The sequence below is a fragment of the Dermacentor andersoni genome, chromosome 9, assembly GCF_023375885.2.
Source record: "Dermacentor andersoni chromosome 9, qqDerAnde1_hic_scaffold, whole genome shotgun sequence".
NCBI classification, from domain to species: Eukaryota; Metazoa; Arthropoda; class Arachnida; order Ixodida; family Ixodidae; genus Dermacentor; species Dermacentor andersoni.
Genome location: NC_092822.1, coordinates 30648479 through 30666272, shown reverse-complemented (window position 1 = coordinate 30666272; position 17794 = coordinate 30648479). Strand labels below are relative to the sequence as shown.

At 51.4% G+C, this 17794-nt stretch overlaps 1 long non-coding RNA gene across 4 annotated transcripts in view; it reads left to right on the top strand.

The window, feature by feature from the left end:
• Positions 1-725: 725 nt before the first annotated feature.
• LOC129383815 (uncharacterized) overlaps positions 726-17794 on the top strand; it is a 309376-nt gene continuing 292307 nt past the window's right edge. For 3 of the 4 annotated variants that reach the window (XR_008611695.2, XR_011890280.1, XR_011890279.1), the window contains exon 1: positions 726-1161. This is a non-coding gene — a long non-coding RNA (uncharacterized lncRNA). The remainder of the gene's footprint in view (positions 1162-17794) is intronic. The other variant, XR_011890281.1, reaches the window with a different exon arrangement.

Below are 17794 nucleotides of genomic sequence, written 5' to 3'. Positions count from 1 at the left end.
CCAGCTGCACTTCAGTTTTGCGTGTATTCGCGGGCTGCTTTCCCGCTCAGAAAAACACTTTTATATAGCACGTACAGAGCAACACAAAAGCTCTATCCGGAGTTTTTCATATTGCTCTGCAATTTTCTCATTGATACTTTTCATTTTATGGTAATATTTAGGAAGTTGAATAATTAATTAAGACTGAATATGTAATTAGTAGAAATGCAAAGAAATATAATCTGAGTATCTCCATGCGGTAGAGCGGTTCAGCTGTTCGAAGTATACGGAAGTAAGGGTGGGATGTTCGAGCGAGTTAAAAAGTGCAGATAAGAGAGTGCACCCGTCTATTCCCAATAAGCAAGGAGTACGTTGGGTAATTAGCACATGCTTGATACGCCGGTTTGCCAGGTCTGATCTCAGGGTGGTCTTTCATAGCATCGATGGGGTAAATGTAAGCGTTTGTGCCTCGCGAATTAGTACAGCGTTATCTCAAGTGTTTCTTGGAACCCGGCATGAGTGACATATTTCAAGCACAAACGTCCAGAACACGTACACAGGTGCCACGGAAATAAAAAAAGAAGCCCGTAGTTCCAGAAGACTATTTTTCTGTTCGACGCACAGGGAGCAATATCTGAAAAGTAACTTTCAGCAACTTGGCCGCGTCTGTTACTATTACCTGCCCTGAGAATGCGGGCCAGTATAAGCTTCGCCAGCATGGAATGTGACAGCAACGGCGCAGCACCTTCATGACGTCATGCTCTGCAGTTTATTCATAGTTCGGCGATGTACATTCAACATTCTTTCGGCTAAAGGCAGCGGAAGGGTCAACGTAGGCCTCAAACGAAGGCGGAACTTTGTGCCCCATAAGACGATGCCGCAAGTACGGCTTGGCTTACATGGCTTGGAGGCGACAAGAAGCAACGAGATAACACCAAGCGGCGAAAGACGGAATGTCGACGTCTGCGAGATAGTGAGCAGAACGCGGTGAGCAGACGGCTCGTGAGTACCTTCAGAGACAAGCCTATTGATCGATAACCATTGCCATTGGTGATGTTGACTGCCTAGGCGAAAAGAAACGCGTCGATCTTGGTGCTCGAATGAGATGCTCCGGATTCGGTGTGGACCTGGTATTTTGCTGCTGTTCTGCGGTGCCTTCTTATACGTGCTGCAAGGCCTCACGTGAGTAATCATGCTTACCTCCAAACCTTCGCGAAAAAAATTGATTTAGCTGGTCAGGAGCGCACTCACCGAAAAAAAGTTATTGTGTTGTGATTAGCGCGAGCCGCTACATTAACACGCTGCCGCGTCGCCTAAAGGATACCGGATTGTGGGACAAATGCGACTGTAAGACACGGTGCACGCACTGTCTGACGCTTTGTGTCTCAGTGGGACTTTCACACTGAGCATGACACGCCGCTGGAGCACATGCAGGGGCTATGTCGTTGCGCTTCTGAGCTCTAGGTACTGGGTTCGAACCTGGCCGCAGCTGCACGCTGACGTATTTAGTCTTCAGGAGTGTTAGCTCTTCGGGCTCGTTGGTGCATGAAGCATTAAGGCAAGAATAGCGGAAGAAGCTGGGCAAGTTTGTGTCTCTTTTCTGACCCGTTTTTGTCGCCATTTCTGTTGTAAGATGCATTTTCGGGTCGCAATATGTCACACCAAATGGTTGGATCAATTATTCCCTTCTCGTAATTCTGTCGACCCTCGTACGTGAATTGTGCAAAAGCTTCTATTCGGAAAGGAATAAAGCGGTTGGAAATCAGCGCGGTTCCTTTCGTCATTTTTTCCCCTTTTGTCCATGTTTTACCTTCGTGCTTATAATTTCAGCCATGACTGCGCCGCTGCAGCAGCGCAGTGCTCGAGGTTACGGGTTCGATCCCAGCAGCGGCGGCCGCATTCCGATTGAGGCGGATTGCATGGCTGCTCGTGTACCGTGCATTGGTTGCACGTTAAAGAACAGCAGAAGGTGAAAATTAATTTGGAGTCCCAAGCTTATACGGTGTGCCTCACAATCAGATTGTTGTTTGAACACGTGAAACGCAAGAATTTTATTTATTTCGTTTAAGCTATGCAGTATATACGGGGTGGCAGCTAGCACAGAGCAAGCTTTGGGAAAAAAAAATGTAGGCGACCCTAATCTTTCACTTATGTGTCTCTCAGTCGCACTCGCAACTCGGCGTTGGTGTTCCTTGGATTAAGCGAGCGAACGACTTTTCCCTGGCACCATATGCGGACGAGGAGCGAGGGAGGGCGAGGAGGAAGCGCAGCTAGCGCAGCGCGCGCCACCTGCCCCCTAGCGAGCGGCGCACACAGCGCACCTTACGCGTCCTCTCCGGTGCTGACGTCACAGCATGTAACGAGCGCGCGCGCGCTGCTGTTGCGAGCAAGCGCGAGAGCAGGTGTGCGCCGGGAGAGGGAAGCGAGAGAGGAGGGAGTGACGTTACATCCCCTCAGTCGGGCAGATCTTCAGTCTGTGCCAGGCAACCGTTTTCCATTAATTAGACGGTTAAATATCATGCCTCCTCGTTGTGTGTGACGTCATTAGTGACGTCATTACTTCCGCGCTCCACTTCCGGGTTTCCAGGAATTTCTCCGAAGTCGTGCTCACGTGGCAGGCCTCTAAAGTCTACGATACTGTGCTTTGGTGTCCAGTAATCAGGGATGTCTAATTAATTCTAATTATTCCACGCACTTCAGTAACTCAACTTGAGACTAAACTTATGCACTGATATCATATCTATAATGAAACCCACGAATTCTGTATTGCACTATTTCTTATATTTTATTTTCTTATTTATTTTCAATTTCGTCCCCGGCCGACTAAGGAAGTGAACCGGAAGTGCTGCGCGAGAAACAAGTGTCATTCGGTGCTTGTGCCACTAAAAAGAAAAAAAAAACGCATTGAAGCGTGTATAGCTGACACTTGAGCCTTAAGAGGAAGCTTTAGCTCGGGCCGAACTCCGACGCGGCCTATTCAAATGCATGTAAAACGCAAAAACGTTTTGCTGAGATAACCCCTGGACCGATTTCGATGAAATTTGTTGCATTTGAAAGAGAAAGTTAAATTCTAGTGACTGTAGGAAGCGGAATTTCGATTTCGGGCATGAATTTTCTTAAATCGATTTTCAAATATTTGACCTTTTGAAAAGAATGGAAGCACAAAGTTTACAAATTCATAGCTTTGCATCAAGAACTGATATCGCGGTTCTGTAAACGGCATCCATTAGATCATTCAAAGCGGACAAATTCGGTATGTCATTTTACATCTTACGTGAATTTGTTACGTTGGTTACAACGGTTTTGCAAAAGTTGTATTTCCCTATGATTAAATTATTTTTATATTCATGTGTAACATATCAATTTTGTCCGCTTTAGATGTACTATTAGATGCAATCCACAGAATTCTATTATCGTTTATAGTGGTTGAGTTACAGAGTTGTAAACTTGATAGTTTCGTTTTTTGAAAATTTTTGATTTTTAGCAATTTTTTATAAAAATTTCACGACCTAACTCAAAAATTCGAAACCAACAGTCACTAGATTTTACGTTTGTCTTTCAAATGCAACAAACCTAGTCAAATTTGGTGCAGTGGTTGCCGAGAAAAACGAATTCTCCTTTTACATGTATTTAGATAGGAGCACTCGAGCTAAAGCTTCCTCTTAAAATCCGTTTTGAATTCGACCGATGACCTTGTTCACTGCTATCATTATCATTTGAGCGTTGCCGTCATTGCTGTGCACGAGTTCGCCCAATGAACAGTTGGAACCTACATCTGCACTTTCCGGATGTCTTATGGTATCTTCGACTGGTCGCCTGTATGCCCCGAAGCAGAGTCGGGTAGATCGGTCGTTTCCCGAGCTCAAAGGTAGGGGACAAGCGTGCAAGCCGAACGTACGACTCGCTCTCGGAGGTGGAAATTGCTGATGCGAAACCACGTGACTACTGCCAACGTCCGATGTTTCGCCTGTCCAAAGCTCCCGGCGCTGCCCGAAAAACCGGCGGACGTGCCGGCGGGACGAACGTTCGTCGAGACGCCAGCATGCAGTGGCCTAGGTTGCCAAGGTTACGGTGGGCCGTCGCCAACAGCAGCGACGCGGCGCTGCGATGACGTTTCAATCTCGATGACTGCTCCGACGACAGGGCTCGGAGCGCCTCAGAGCGCTCTAAGATAGAGGAGAGCAATCGAGAAGAACCAGCCGAACGCAGGGCGCGCACCCTCTTTCAACCAGTCGAAGACAACGCCGCTCGCGAGAGCGCTCCAGAGTGCTCTGAAACGACCAGCCGAAGATAGCATTAGATTCTTCACCGTCACTTTGGCGAGGGAATACACATGCGCAATATGGGACTCATACCAATTTTAGCAAAGCTGAGTAAGCGTGACCTCATGCCACCCCAGTACAATCTGCACATCACATCACCCATTACGTCACAGCTATCTGCTTGTATCTCTGAGCAACTGGCAAAAAATAAAAATACAATAAAAGAAATAATAAAAAAGAACCCGGCCATCATGTAACTGCGCGTGTGCTCACATCGATGTAATCTCTTTTGGCATTATGAAACATCGTTCCAGCGCTCAATTGAACACGGACGAGAAGAGAAAGACAACACGAACGCCGCACTTCAACTGAATCTTATTCATGGAAAACAGGGCTTTATGTACACAAGGGGAGAGGGGGGGGGCTGCTAGTGCGCAGGACCACCTAAAAATATTTCCAAGGTGGTCCTGCGCACTAGCACTGTCATTCGCCGGGTGCATGCAAGATGGCGCCACAGTCGCGGCATCGCCGCCAACACAGATCCTTCACCCCGTTCGAGAGCATCCGCACCTCGCTATAGCAAACTTCGTCACGGCGCCCATGAAACAGCGCTTACATCGCTTACAGAATTTGCACTTACATCAGTGGCACATTTTCCAAAATATACATTAAATTGATATCGTTTAAGTGCTTTAGTTCCTTTAAGCAGCGGCTTATGCGACAGCCATTGGTTTTTGTGTAGCCGAAGAGTTTTCACGACGCTTATGTCACACCTGGATTTCTCCTGCATTTAATCGCGATCGTATACACATTCGTGTCGTAACTGCGAGTCTTCAGTGTCGCTTGCGAATGGAGAACGAGTCTGCCGCGAGAGACAATTCTTTATATTAAAACGAGCCTATATATTCATCTGAAAATAAGTGTGTCCCACCCCTGTGGCACGGATGTCTGATATAGGCGGTACTTGGGTGGGGGCGTTAGTTCTTGGGCTTCGGCTACGTATGCATCCAGGGCCCCGCATATCTAGCGCTGGTGAGGAGGTAACGCGAAACTACAAAAAAGGAAGGAAAGAAGTAGAAGAAAAGGAGCTCCTCGAGGTGCGCCACTCGCATCCGCACTGCAATCAAGGCATCGGGATTTCGGCGTAATTAACTCACGCGCGTTCTCACTCGTGTGTAAACCTTACGCGTACGCCGAACTGCGCGCTTCTGGGCCCTAATTAGAGGAAGATGGGCTCTCGACCAAGTTTCCATTTCCCCGCAGGAAGGAAGAGACACGTGATGAAGACATTGGGCGCTTCCATAATGCACTCCTATATCTCATTTATCGTAGCCTTACTCCTTATGAGAGTTTGTTTTTCTCGTTAGAATGATGCAGCAACATGGGAGGTATATCGAATGCGTCTGCCATTGAACGCGCGTGCCTACAATGCTCTTATTACGTAAAACAAGTTCTGGCTCTCTATCGATATGGGGGCCCATTCGATAACAGCTATTCAAGGTCCGCATCCACAAAGTTCTACGTAAGGCTCCTTCTGGACTGACCTGGACCTGACTGCCTACGAGCTATTCAAACGCCGTAACACAGACTTCTTTCCAAGTCCCAGCATAGTTTTGGATTGTTGGTAGCCGGTCTGACAGCATCTATTTGAATTCTCTATACATGCGACAATACTGGTACAAGCTGTCGAATATACGTAGGCACAAAGCTTATTGCAGAATCGGTTCTGGATTCGCTGGGAGCCACCCTGACAGCAGCAGGTCGACTTAAAACCTGCATCCGCAAAGCTGTCATCACTTGAGACGGATTCATGATTGGCTGCTAATCAAGGAGGCCTTGGCGAGCCAAGGTATCTTGGCTCAGTATACTACAAGTAAATAAAGGGGTACCTGAAACACTTTCTTTTTCAATGAGAGCGCATTAACTCCGTTTGAGCTCCGGATAAGTGAGCGCGCTCCCTAGACAATCATGAGCGCTGTAAGAAAAGGGAGCCAAAATATAGGGGTCAAATATGGGTTACTTCCTCAGAAGGACTAGTCTGTCCACCCAGTTGTCAGTGTTTCAGTGACGCCTAATCTTACTGTAAAGGGAGCAGCTCTGCGAGGTCGGTAGCTGACTGGTTGAATCTGGCTGTGCCATGAACAGCGCTGGCTTGTTTTCTTGAGGGGGCCGCTCACTGTGAGTGACAAGGCTGTTGGCATGACCGAATTGCTCGCGAAGCTATAAGCGGCGAGTCTTAGGAGCAGTAAAAGCTAGTCTGGGTTCTTCAAGGTCAGGTAGTTTCGATATACTTGCACCCTTATTTTCTTTTCTTGAGGGGGGGGGGGAAGGGGCTTCATTTTTGCAGCGGTGCTATACAGATATGGCAGCGACGAATAGTGGCGACACAACTTTACCACCAGCTCAGCTATTTCGCTCGAATAGGCAGGGGTTCGCGAATGTAGGATGCCAATATTGGCTGGCCGGTGGCGAATCTGGCGTTGTAGATAGCGCTGTTGCTTGTTGCCTAATAGTAAGGCTCGTTCAGGCGTTATGCTGTATACGACTTGTAGTACGTCCTCTGCTCCGCATGTTGGTATATGTGTTGCAGCCAGGAACGTTATATTTGGGATCTAAGGAGAGATGATGAGGCCAAACGCTCGAAGCAGTGGCTTTGCTAGCTTTCCAATAAGCTTCAGTGATTCGTGGTTGAGAAGTAAACAACTGTGGCCTCTATCGCAAGTTCGGCAGAGTTATTTCGCACCCGCCATTTTCGGGAGATTAATGAACGGGTATTATCGCCCTGTTGCCGCATGATGACCACAGTGGCAAAAATGATAACCGAAAGTTCTTTCGACTCACCCAGGCCCAAAATTGGGGCGTAAAGGCGCAGCATATGGTTTGCGCATAACGCAGAATCGAAACCGTAAGTGCTGAGGGGTATCGAATGAAGAAAGTATCGGCAACAAGAAAGAGACAGCATAGTGATGCCTACCTCATTTTGTTAATGCTATTAACCCGTGGGTGATACTCCGGGGCATAGCACTTTGCTACTGATGACGAGGTCGCGGGTTCAATTCCCGACCGTAAAGGCACGCAGACGCACACTGACGCGACCACAGGCGCACAGGTGCACGCACATAGACTCACACGCACACAGACGCACACGCACGCAGATGCAACACGCGCCTTGTCCTGTCTGTATTTCTGCTTGTGTGCCGTCACTATTGGTGCTTCACCTTTTGAAGGCCATATTTTGATGGCGAAATGAAAAAAAAATTGCTTGGTCACCTAAATTTAGCAGCACGATCTATGTTCTTCCAGTGTATCTAAGTGCTATGGGACATGAAACCCCATGAAGCATTCGGTCGTAATGCAGCCAAAGAAGCAGCCATTACTCTAATTAAACACATCAGCCGACGTAGGCTCCTTTCCAATGGTTCACTTCCACAAGCCCGCTTTGGCAGCTTCTTGTGGCTATGTTCAAGTGAAAACATCTGGCGCACGCACCAGGTCGACGCGACCTTTGTAGCACGCGGCACATAGGCCCGCTCTGCGTGCGCTTCGTCGAGCCATGAACGTGAACCTCAGTTTTACAATAAACGAATTCTAAGTAACAACGTGTCATTATTCATTGGTCTGTGGCCATTTAAGCGACGCATATCTAATTCCACCCCTTTCGTCACACATAAACACGCACACACAAACATGCACACACGCGCGCGCACACACGCACACACGCACACAGACGCACACGCACACAGACGCACACGCACACAGAGGCAGACACACACAGACGCACACGCATACAGACGCACACGCACACTGACGCAAACACACAGGCGCAAGCACACAGACGCAAACAGACAGACACATACGCGCAGAGACGCACACACACAGACGCACACGCACACAGACACACACACAAAGACGCGAACGCACACAAACGCCCAGGAACACAGACACACAGACGCACACGCACGCTGACGCAAACAGGCAGACGCACACGCACACATACGCAAACACACGCAGACGCAAATTCTCCGATGCACAAGCACACGCAGACACACACATACGCACACGCACACAGACGCAAGCACACAAACGCGAACGCACACTGACGCACACGCGCACAGACGCACACGCACACTGGCGCAGGCACTGTTACGCAAGCGCACACAGACGCACACGCACACTGAGGTAAGCACGCAGACGCACACGCACACAGACGCAACCACAAAAACGCGAACGCGCACTGACGCACACGCGCACAGACGCACAGGCGTACACGCACACTGGCGCAGGCACTGTTACGCAAACGCACACAGACGCACACGCACGCTGACGCGCACACAGGCGCACAGGCGCTGGCACACAGACTCACACGCACACAGACGCACACGCACGCAGATGCAAACACGCACACGGGCACACGCACACAGACGCAAACACACACAAGCGCAAGCACATACAGACGCAGACACACACCGACGCAAACACACGCATACTCACACAGACGCAAACACGCACAGCGCACACGCACACAGACGCACACACACAGACGCACACGCACACAGACGCAAACACACACAGACGCACACAGACGCAAGCACACGCAGACTCACACAGACGCAATCACGCAGACGCACACGCACACATACGCAAACACACGCAGACGCAAATTATCCGACGCACAAGCACACGCGGACACCCACATACGCACACGCACGCAGATGCAAACACACAAACGCGCGCGCACGCTGACGCACACGCGCGCAGACGCACAGGCGCACACGCACGCTGGCGCGGCACTGTTACGCAGACGCACTCGCACACTGACGTGAACACAGGCGCACAGGCGCACGCACACAGACACACACGCACACAGACGCACACGCACGCAGATGCAAACACGCCCATGGGCACATACACACAGACGCAAACACACACAAACACAAACACATACGCAGGCGCAAACACACGCCGACGCAAACACACAGACTCACACAGACGTAAACACACACAGACGCACACGCACGCAGGCGCATAAACACACAGGCGCACACGTACACAGACACACGCACACACAGATGCAAACACACACAAACTCACACAGACGCAAACACACACAGACGCACACGCACGCAGGCGCATAAACACACAGGCGCAAACACACACACACGCACACGTACACACACACACGCGCGCATAGATGTACACACACAGACGCAGACGCAGACACAGACGCACACGCACGCTGACGCGATCACGCCGACGCACACGCACGCATACGCACATACGCGAACGCACACTGACGCACGCGCACGCATACGCACATACGCGAACGCACGCAGACGCACACGCACACTGGCGCAGGCACACACAGACGCAATCACACAGACGCACACACACACACCCGCACAGACGCACACGCACACAGGCGCAATCACACCGACGCAATCGCACGCAGACGCACACGCACACTGACGCACGCGCACGCATACGCACATACGCGAACGCACGCAGACGCACACGCACACTGGCGCAGGCACACACAAACGCAATCACACAGACGCCCACACACACACCCGCACAGACGCACACGCACACAGGCGCAATCACACCGACGCAATCGCACGCGGACGCACACGCACACAGACTCGCACGCACACAGACGCACACGCACGCAGATTCAACACGCAGACGGGCACGCGCACACAGATGCAAACAAACACAGACGCACACGCACACAGACGCAAACACACACAGACTCACACAGACGCACACACACAGGCGTACGCACACACAGACGCACACGCACCCAGACACACGCACACAGATGCACACACACAGACGCAAACAGAGACGCACACGCACACAGACGAAAACACACAAAGATGCAAACACACACAGACGCACACTGAGCACACGTACACAGATGCAAACACACACAGACGCAAACACGCAGACACACGTACATACAGACACACATACGTACACGCACACAGACGCACACGCACAGACGCAAACACACGAAGACGCAAACACACAGGCGCAAACACACACAGACGAAAACACGCAGACGCACACGCACATGCACGCAGACGCACACGCAAGCGCACAAGCCCACACAGACGCACACGCACACAGACGTACACACATTCAGACGGACACGCACGCACACACTGATGCACACACACACTGAAGCAAATGCACATGGATGCAAACACACAAGCACACACACGCACACAGACGCGCACACCCAGACACACAGATGTACACGCACACAGACGCACAGTCACACAGACGCAAGCACACACACGCAAACACACAAAGGCACATGCACACAGACGCACACGAACACAGACGCAAGCACACGCAGGCGCAAACGCACATGTACAAGGACGCATACATACAGACGCAACGCACGCAGACGCACACACGCACTGACGCAAGCACACACACGCATACGCACACCCCACACAGACGCACAAGCACACAGGCGCTAACACACACCCCCACACAGACGCACACGCACACAGGTACAAACACAGACGTGCACACACACTGACGCAAACGCACGGACGCACACGCACACAGACGCAAACACACACATACGCATACACACGCAGACGCACGCTAACGCAGATTGCACCCGCACACAGACGCACATGCACGCAGAGGCACACACACACGGACGCACATGCGCACAGGCGTAAACACACACAGACGCAAACGCACGCAAGCGCAAGCACACAGAGACGCAAACACACGCAGACGCAGACGCACACTGTGCGTCTGCGTGTGTCTGCCTGTGTGTGCTTGCGTCTGTGTGTGCTTGCACAGACGCAAGCACACACAGGCGCAAACACACAGACGCGCACGCACACGGACGCACACAGACGCACATGCATACTTGGTGCAAACACACACAGACGCACACGCACGCTGACGTAAACACACGAGACGCACACCGACGCAGACACACAGGCGTAAACACACTGACACACGCACAGGGACGCACACGCGCACAGGCGCAAACGCACACTGACGCAAGCACACTGACGCACACACACACTGACGCACACAGGCGCACACGCACAGACACACATACGCACATGCACGCTGACGGAAGCACACAGACGCACAAGCACACTACGCGCACACACGCACACGCAGACGCGAACACTCATGAACGCACACGCACGCAGACGCAAATATGCACAGACGCAAACACACTCAGACGCAAGCGCACGCAGGCGCACACGCACGAGGCAAACACACGCTTGCGCATACGCACACGCAAATACACACAGACGCACAAGTACACAGAGGCAAACACACAGACGCACACTGACGCACACCCTCACTCAGACGCACGCGCTTACTTGGCGCAATCACACACAGTCGCAAACGCACACAGACACACAGACGCACATGCACACTGACGTAAACACACAAGACGCACACGCAAGCAGACGCATACCCACAGAAACACGCATGCAGACGCACAGGCACACAGACGCAAATGCACACTGACGCATATGCACACAGACACAGGCGAATACGCACACTGATGCAAACAGACGCACACACATACAGGCACGGAGACGCAGACACACGCAGACGCTCACGCATACAGACGCAAGCACACACACGCTCTAATGCACGCACTAACGCACGCACTAACGCAAACGCTCACACGCACGCAGATGCACGTTCACGCAGGCGCTAATACTCACGGACGCACACGCACGCAGACGCAAACACACGCAGACGCATACACACGCAGACGCACTCGCACTCTAACGCATACCGCGCACAGACGCACATGCATGCAGAGGCATACACACACGCAGGCGCACACACACGCACATGCGCACATACATAAACGCACACAGACGCAAACACACGCAGACGCAAGTACACGGATGCACACGCACACAGACGCAAGCACACAGCAACGGACACATACAGGCGCGAACACACGCAGACGCACATGCCCACAGACGCACCCGCACACTAATGCAAACACACACGCTCACGCGCACAGACGCAAACGCACGCAGACGTAACCACTCACAGACACACACACACACACACACACACAAACACACACACACACACACACACACACACACATACACACACAGACGCACACTTAGGCAGGCGCAAATACACAAAGACGCACTCGCATACAGACGCAAACCCACTCAGATGCACACACAGACGCAAACTCACACAGACACACACGCACCCTAATGCAAACACACACACGTAGCCTTGGTTAATCTTGATTGCGATTCTAGGTCTAGCTATGTTGCGGCGTTTAGCCAGTCGTTCGGCGCGCTGTTCGTCTCTTTTCTGGGCGATTCGTTTCCTCTTCATCTCGTTCCGATGTCGATTCCAGGCCTCCTTCTGCTTATCAGAATTGTCGCCGTCCATAGTGCCGCCTCAACTGTGGTTGCGGCGCACGCGAGCTCTCCTTTTCAATCCTCCGACATGTTATCAGGTATGCGACGCAGCTGTTAAAGCGAGCGGAGTCCAGCGCAACGACGAGGAACGCGGTGTGACGTCATACCAAACGGCGGTAGCGGAAAGGCGCGACGCTACGCAGCGGCGGAACATCTGTGGCTCGGTGCTACTAGTGGCGCATGCGCAGTAGTGACTAGGGAGCGAGAGAGAGAAAAATATCCGCGGCTAGGCGCGTGTTGTGACGTCATGTGCCTCCTCGGTGCACCGCCACGGCGAAATCGCAAGTTCACGGCCAGTAAAGCTTTCGCTTTAAAAAGATATCGCAGGCCTGCAGCACAGTCACAGAATAACCTGTAGGAGCGGCTCCATAGGAGCTCCATTTTCGGCACCCCACACTACAGGGTCTTCTCAGCGAAGTCTCTTCGCGTTGTTTTCACGAGAGCAATCTGAACTGTTCGCCCTGCGTCCAAGGCGAGCTGCGGCTTGTCCTGCTCTCTGTAAAGCGGTATGCTGTGCCCGATCTTGTCTGGTTGCAGCCACGCGCATAGCTCTATGATTGGCTCCTTCAGCAGCGGTTCGTAGCTTGCCAGGATGCCATATCTGTACCCAAGACTACGTGGCGCACATGTCACATCACTTGAACCGTGACACGGTACGTTGCCGTTGATGATGATGATAATGGTTTATTGGCATATCCTTCGAAACAGAGTGATCACAAATGGACACGTTGCCTGCTTGAGTTAGCCACGTCCAGCTTCATGCAGCATGCAACTGCTACATGTCGGCATACCTGGTGGATTATAACGGAACTGCATGCAAAGTTTGGACATCGCCTGTCAAATGACACGAAACGATGCTAAAAAGATAATGATTATTAGTTAATGACATACCATTTGAAACGAGACGGTGACAAAGAGTCACCTGGCCAACTTGAATTAATCGAGTATACCATACATATTTTATTGCGATAGTAATTATATGGACACTCAAGGCGCATTTCAGTCGTCGGCGTCGCCGTGAGGTCCCGTATAAAATCCAAGGGCGATAATATCGTCGGCGTGTGCCGTGTGCTGTATGTTCGAGTGAAAGCGTGCGAGGGTGAGCCGGAGACGCGGCTCAATCTCGCATGCGCTCGCCAGGAAGGCGACGCGGAAGCGCGCCCTCTTCTGTCACGCGCGAGGCACGGGGTCAGGCGAGAGAGGGAGGGAGGGAGGGAGGGGTAGGTGCGTTCTTCTCCGACGGCTGCTGCTTACTCCGCGGCCGTGTGGTCGCCGTATCTTGATGGTGGTGGTGGTAAACTTTATTGAAAGGGGGAAGGGGGAGGTGGCTGAGGGATCGGGCTCGAGTAAGGCCCTGGGCCTGCTTGGTCTTCTCCGCCCAGTCCACCAGTTCAAGCTGTCGGTCGACGTCCCCGGAACTGAGCCAGGCTGTCCAGTCAGTCTCGCCGCTGACGGGGGGATGAGAAAACGGGAGCGAGGTCAAGCAACTCGATAAAACGCAAGCGGTTGCGTTTAGGCGGCTCCAGACAAACAATACCACACCCAAAGTACATTAACAAAATCACAGGGGACAAGGAAAGCGACCTATGTAAGCTCCGTTCACGAACAAGGACGCTCACACACTTAATGTGCGAATGCCGTATCTTGGAAGACATCTGTGGCGTGGCCAAAGTGCGCACCCACACGGGCTTCATCTTCAAAGCGATCTGCGATGTTTGCAGAGTGCGTGTAGTGCCGGTAGCTTCGTGTGCGCTGTGCTTTCGACGTTTCGTTCGCGGTAAAGCGAGAGGTGAAAGAAGGTCAAATCGCTCGTTGCTGCTGCCACGATTCCTCACTCCAATGTTTTCAGAGTTTCCGCCGCCATCGAGCGTGATGTGTGCATGTTTACCTGTGCGCGCGTGACACAATGCTTGTTAATTTAGTTAGTAAGCGAATGTTTACAAGTTTATACGGCCGATAAAACTGCTATCCCTACTTTGTATAGCTATCTACTAATATGCTATCGCAACCGATGCTTCGCCTTTCGAGAGAAACTGCGTCTTTTTTCATTAGACACATATTTATACATATCCATAATCTTTTTCTTCCTCAAGACTTCTGTAGCTACCTTGTACCGGTAACTATGCAACTGTTACATGGCTTGCCACCTCGTGCAGTGATATGAAACTGTAATGCAAATGGCGTACGTATAGAGGTTGCGCGGTGGGCATCTCACATCGCAAGGCCAATGGCATGGTACGGTTCTGATGGTGTTGGTGACGATGATTTATCGGCATCCCCTTTGAAACGCGGTGGTCACATAGTCACCTAGCCAGCTTGATTTAGTCAGTACTCGGCGTATATTTTTTCTAGCATTCTTCTACACATATTTTTAAAAGAACTTTGAGGAAGAAAAAGCAGTGTAACTGCCTTGTAGGGCTACCTGTGCATCTGCTAACATGACGTTCTGTATGGTGTAATACTGCGCAACTGCAATGCGAAATGGGCACGTATCGACGCTACGCGGTGAGAACGTTACATCGCATGACTCATCGCGCACAAGGAGGCGTTTATAGGGCATTCTTCCTCTGCATGCCAGCAAGCGCCGGCGTGGCTCAGTGGCAGAGTAGCCGATTCCCACGGAGCGAGCCCGGTCTCGATCCCGGCAGGAAGTGGGTACTTTTTTCTCATTTCCGGCGATAGCTGCTACGGACACCGGACACAGCTTTTAGCGCCGGCCGCGGACACCATCACCAAACGAAAATGCTATTGGAATGAGCCCATACATAACCACTTACGCGGTAAAACGAAGGAAGCTTCAAGCGCGCAGCCGTTGCTTCCGCAGCGCCAATCGCAACCACGTCGCCAGGAACAGCGAGGCGCAAGAAATCAGCAATGTGCACATTGTTGCTGGACAGAACTGGACGTCCCTGTTAAATATCTCTATTCCAAGTGAAATCCAACCACAGCTTCTGGTCAACGCATCTGTGTCGTCCGTGCAATGCGAGAGCAGGACGGAGTCCATCGACGCACGACCTCGAGCAACATCCGTGTCGACGAGTGTTACGGGACCCATGTTCGTATTCCTGCAAACGGGCGGAGCTTGGGCTGTCTCACCAGATACGCCAATTTCGCTGTGGTTACTTCTATAGATACCGGTAGTCAGCACACTTTCGTTCGGCAGGACGTTGCTCGGGCACTTCATTGTTCTGTTCAAGGTGTTGAGCGCCTCAACGTATTCACCTTCGGGAAAACGCCAGCGGAGCCAGCGCAGTACCAACGAGACCACTGCAGATGCCTTCGGAGTGCCGGAAATCTCTGCGGTAACCAGTCCACCAGCGGATGGCGTGATCATCGCCTCGACGCCCCATATTCTTTGCGCTGATGCGAGCCCTGAAGCAGCTACTTTCCGAGAAAACGAGTTAAGCTTTCTCATTGGCTCCGATATCTACTGGTACGTTTTAACCGGCCATATATGTCGATTATCCCTCAACTTGCTGCAGTGGAAACCCGTTCTAGACGGATGGTACAGGGAACCCTCCGCAGCCTCTTCCAAGGTTTAACTGTGCAGTGCACGTCTCTGGTGTTTGGTACTGGAGAGCCTCCCAGAGAAGATGTGTCATTGAAAGTAGACATTTCTGTGATGTCGCACCTAAATACAGTAGGCATACGAAACATGGCTGAGGAAGCTAACGAATACAAGTACAAAACGCCCCTCGCCATGGAAGGGCCCGGGACAGCGCCGCAGCTCCTCCATCGTTTACGAAGCTTCCGTACAAGAGTGCTCTTATCCCGAGAACAAGACGTCACCGGGTCTCAGAAGGACGGTAAGGAAGGCGGCAAGGGCAACGTAAAGGCAAAGAACAAAGGAGACGTGAAGTATTGAGATATTGAAGTATCTTCAAGATATTTCAAGAGACACGAGAATGGCAAGGCTGCCGACGATGGAACGCCGCCTAAAGCAGCCGCCGGAGAAACGCAGAAGGAATCCAAGTCCAGCAGCAGCGTCGCAAAGTCTCCCACAGGCAAAAAAAAAAAAAAGAATGAATGGAAGACCAGCCCCTACAAGGCTCTCCAAGCGTAACAGACGAGCCTCAAGGCCATTGCCAAAGGTAATTTTATGTTCGCCGAACGGTCACTCAACCCATTATCTGCTTTGTCGTAATAAGGCATGCGCGATTCATTTATTAACTGCGCACTGCTGCATACATGGCACACGTTGTCAGAAATGTTGAAATCCTCGCGCTGTGTAGTAGCTGAATAACGTCATCTTCTAACTGCTCTACTCTCACCACCCATCTGCGTACTACTTTGGAGCCGATGCTTCAATAATCCTTAGTGCACGCTACCTTACTCATTTGCCGTAACAATTCTGGTAATACTTCAGCATTTTTATCAAATGATGTATCAGCAATTTCGCCGACTGGCTCAAGGAGCAAAACTAGCACAGGATTTCCATCACATCTTGTGACTTTTAGTGTAATAACATATTAGTTTAATCGAGAGACATGTAAATGAGTTTCCGCTTAAAATATATAGGCCTTCTGTTAGACGGTTGATATTTAGTGGCGCACACACAACAAAACGGACAACGTGCCCTTGAAGTTATGATGCAAATTGCTTTATTAAAAGTTTAGACCGAAGGGCGATGCCGTGACAGCAACAGCAAGGTCTAGCGTTGCCCTAGCACTACTTGGACGATGTTGTGACTGTATGCGGGTGCGACGTGATGGCGCTCAGCAGCGCGCGCGGCAACTCGTGGTGGGCAGAAGGAACAACACCGTGCGAGCTACCAGCTTCACGACCGCCGCCAGTGGCGTTGCAGGTGTTGCATAAGGAGTAAGAAGCTTACCAGCCAGAATGCGACTGGTATAATAGGCAACATAGCAACCAGGAACGATAAATGCAAAGTGAGAGTGGCTGGGACAATCTCGTAGGTGGAGGCAGAGTGGCATGCGCAACATCTACAAGTCAGGACACCTTGGGGGAATAGAACGCAACTGCAATGCAAAGTTTGTACGTATCGACGCTACGCGTCGCGCCTCTCACATCGCGAGCAAGGCGAGGGAAACCACGGGGAAGGCGGGAAATAGAAATTCAAGACGGCAAGCAAAACGAGAA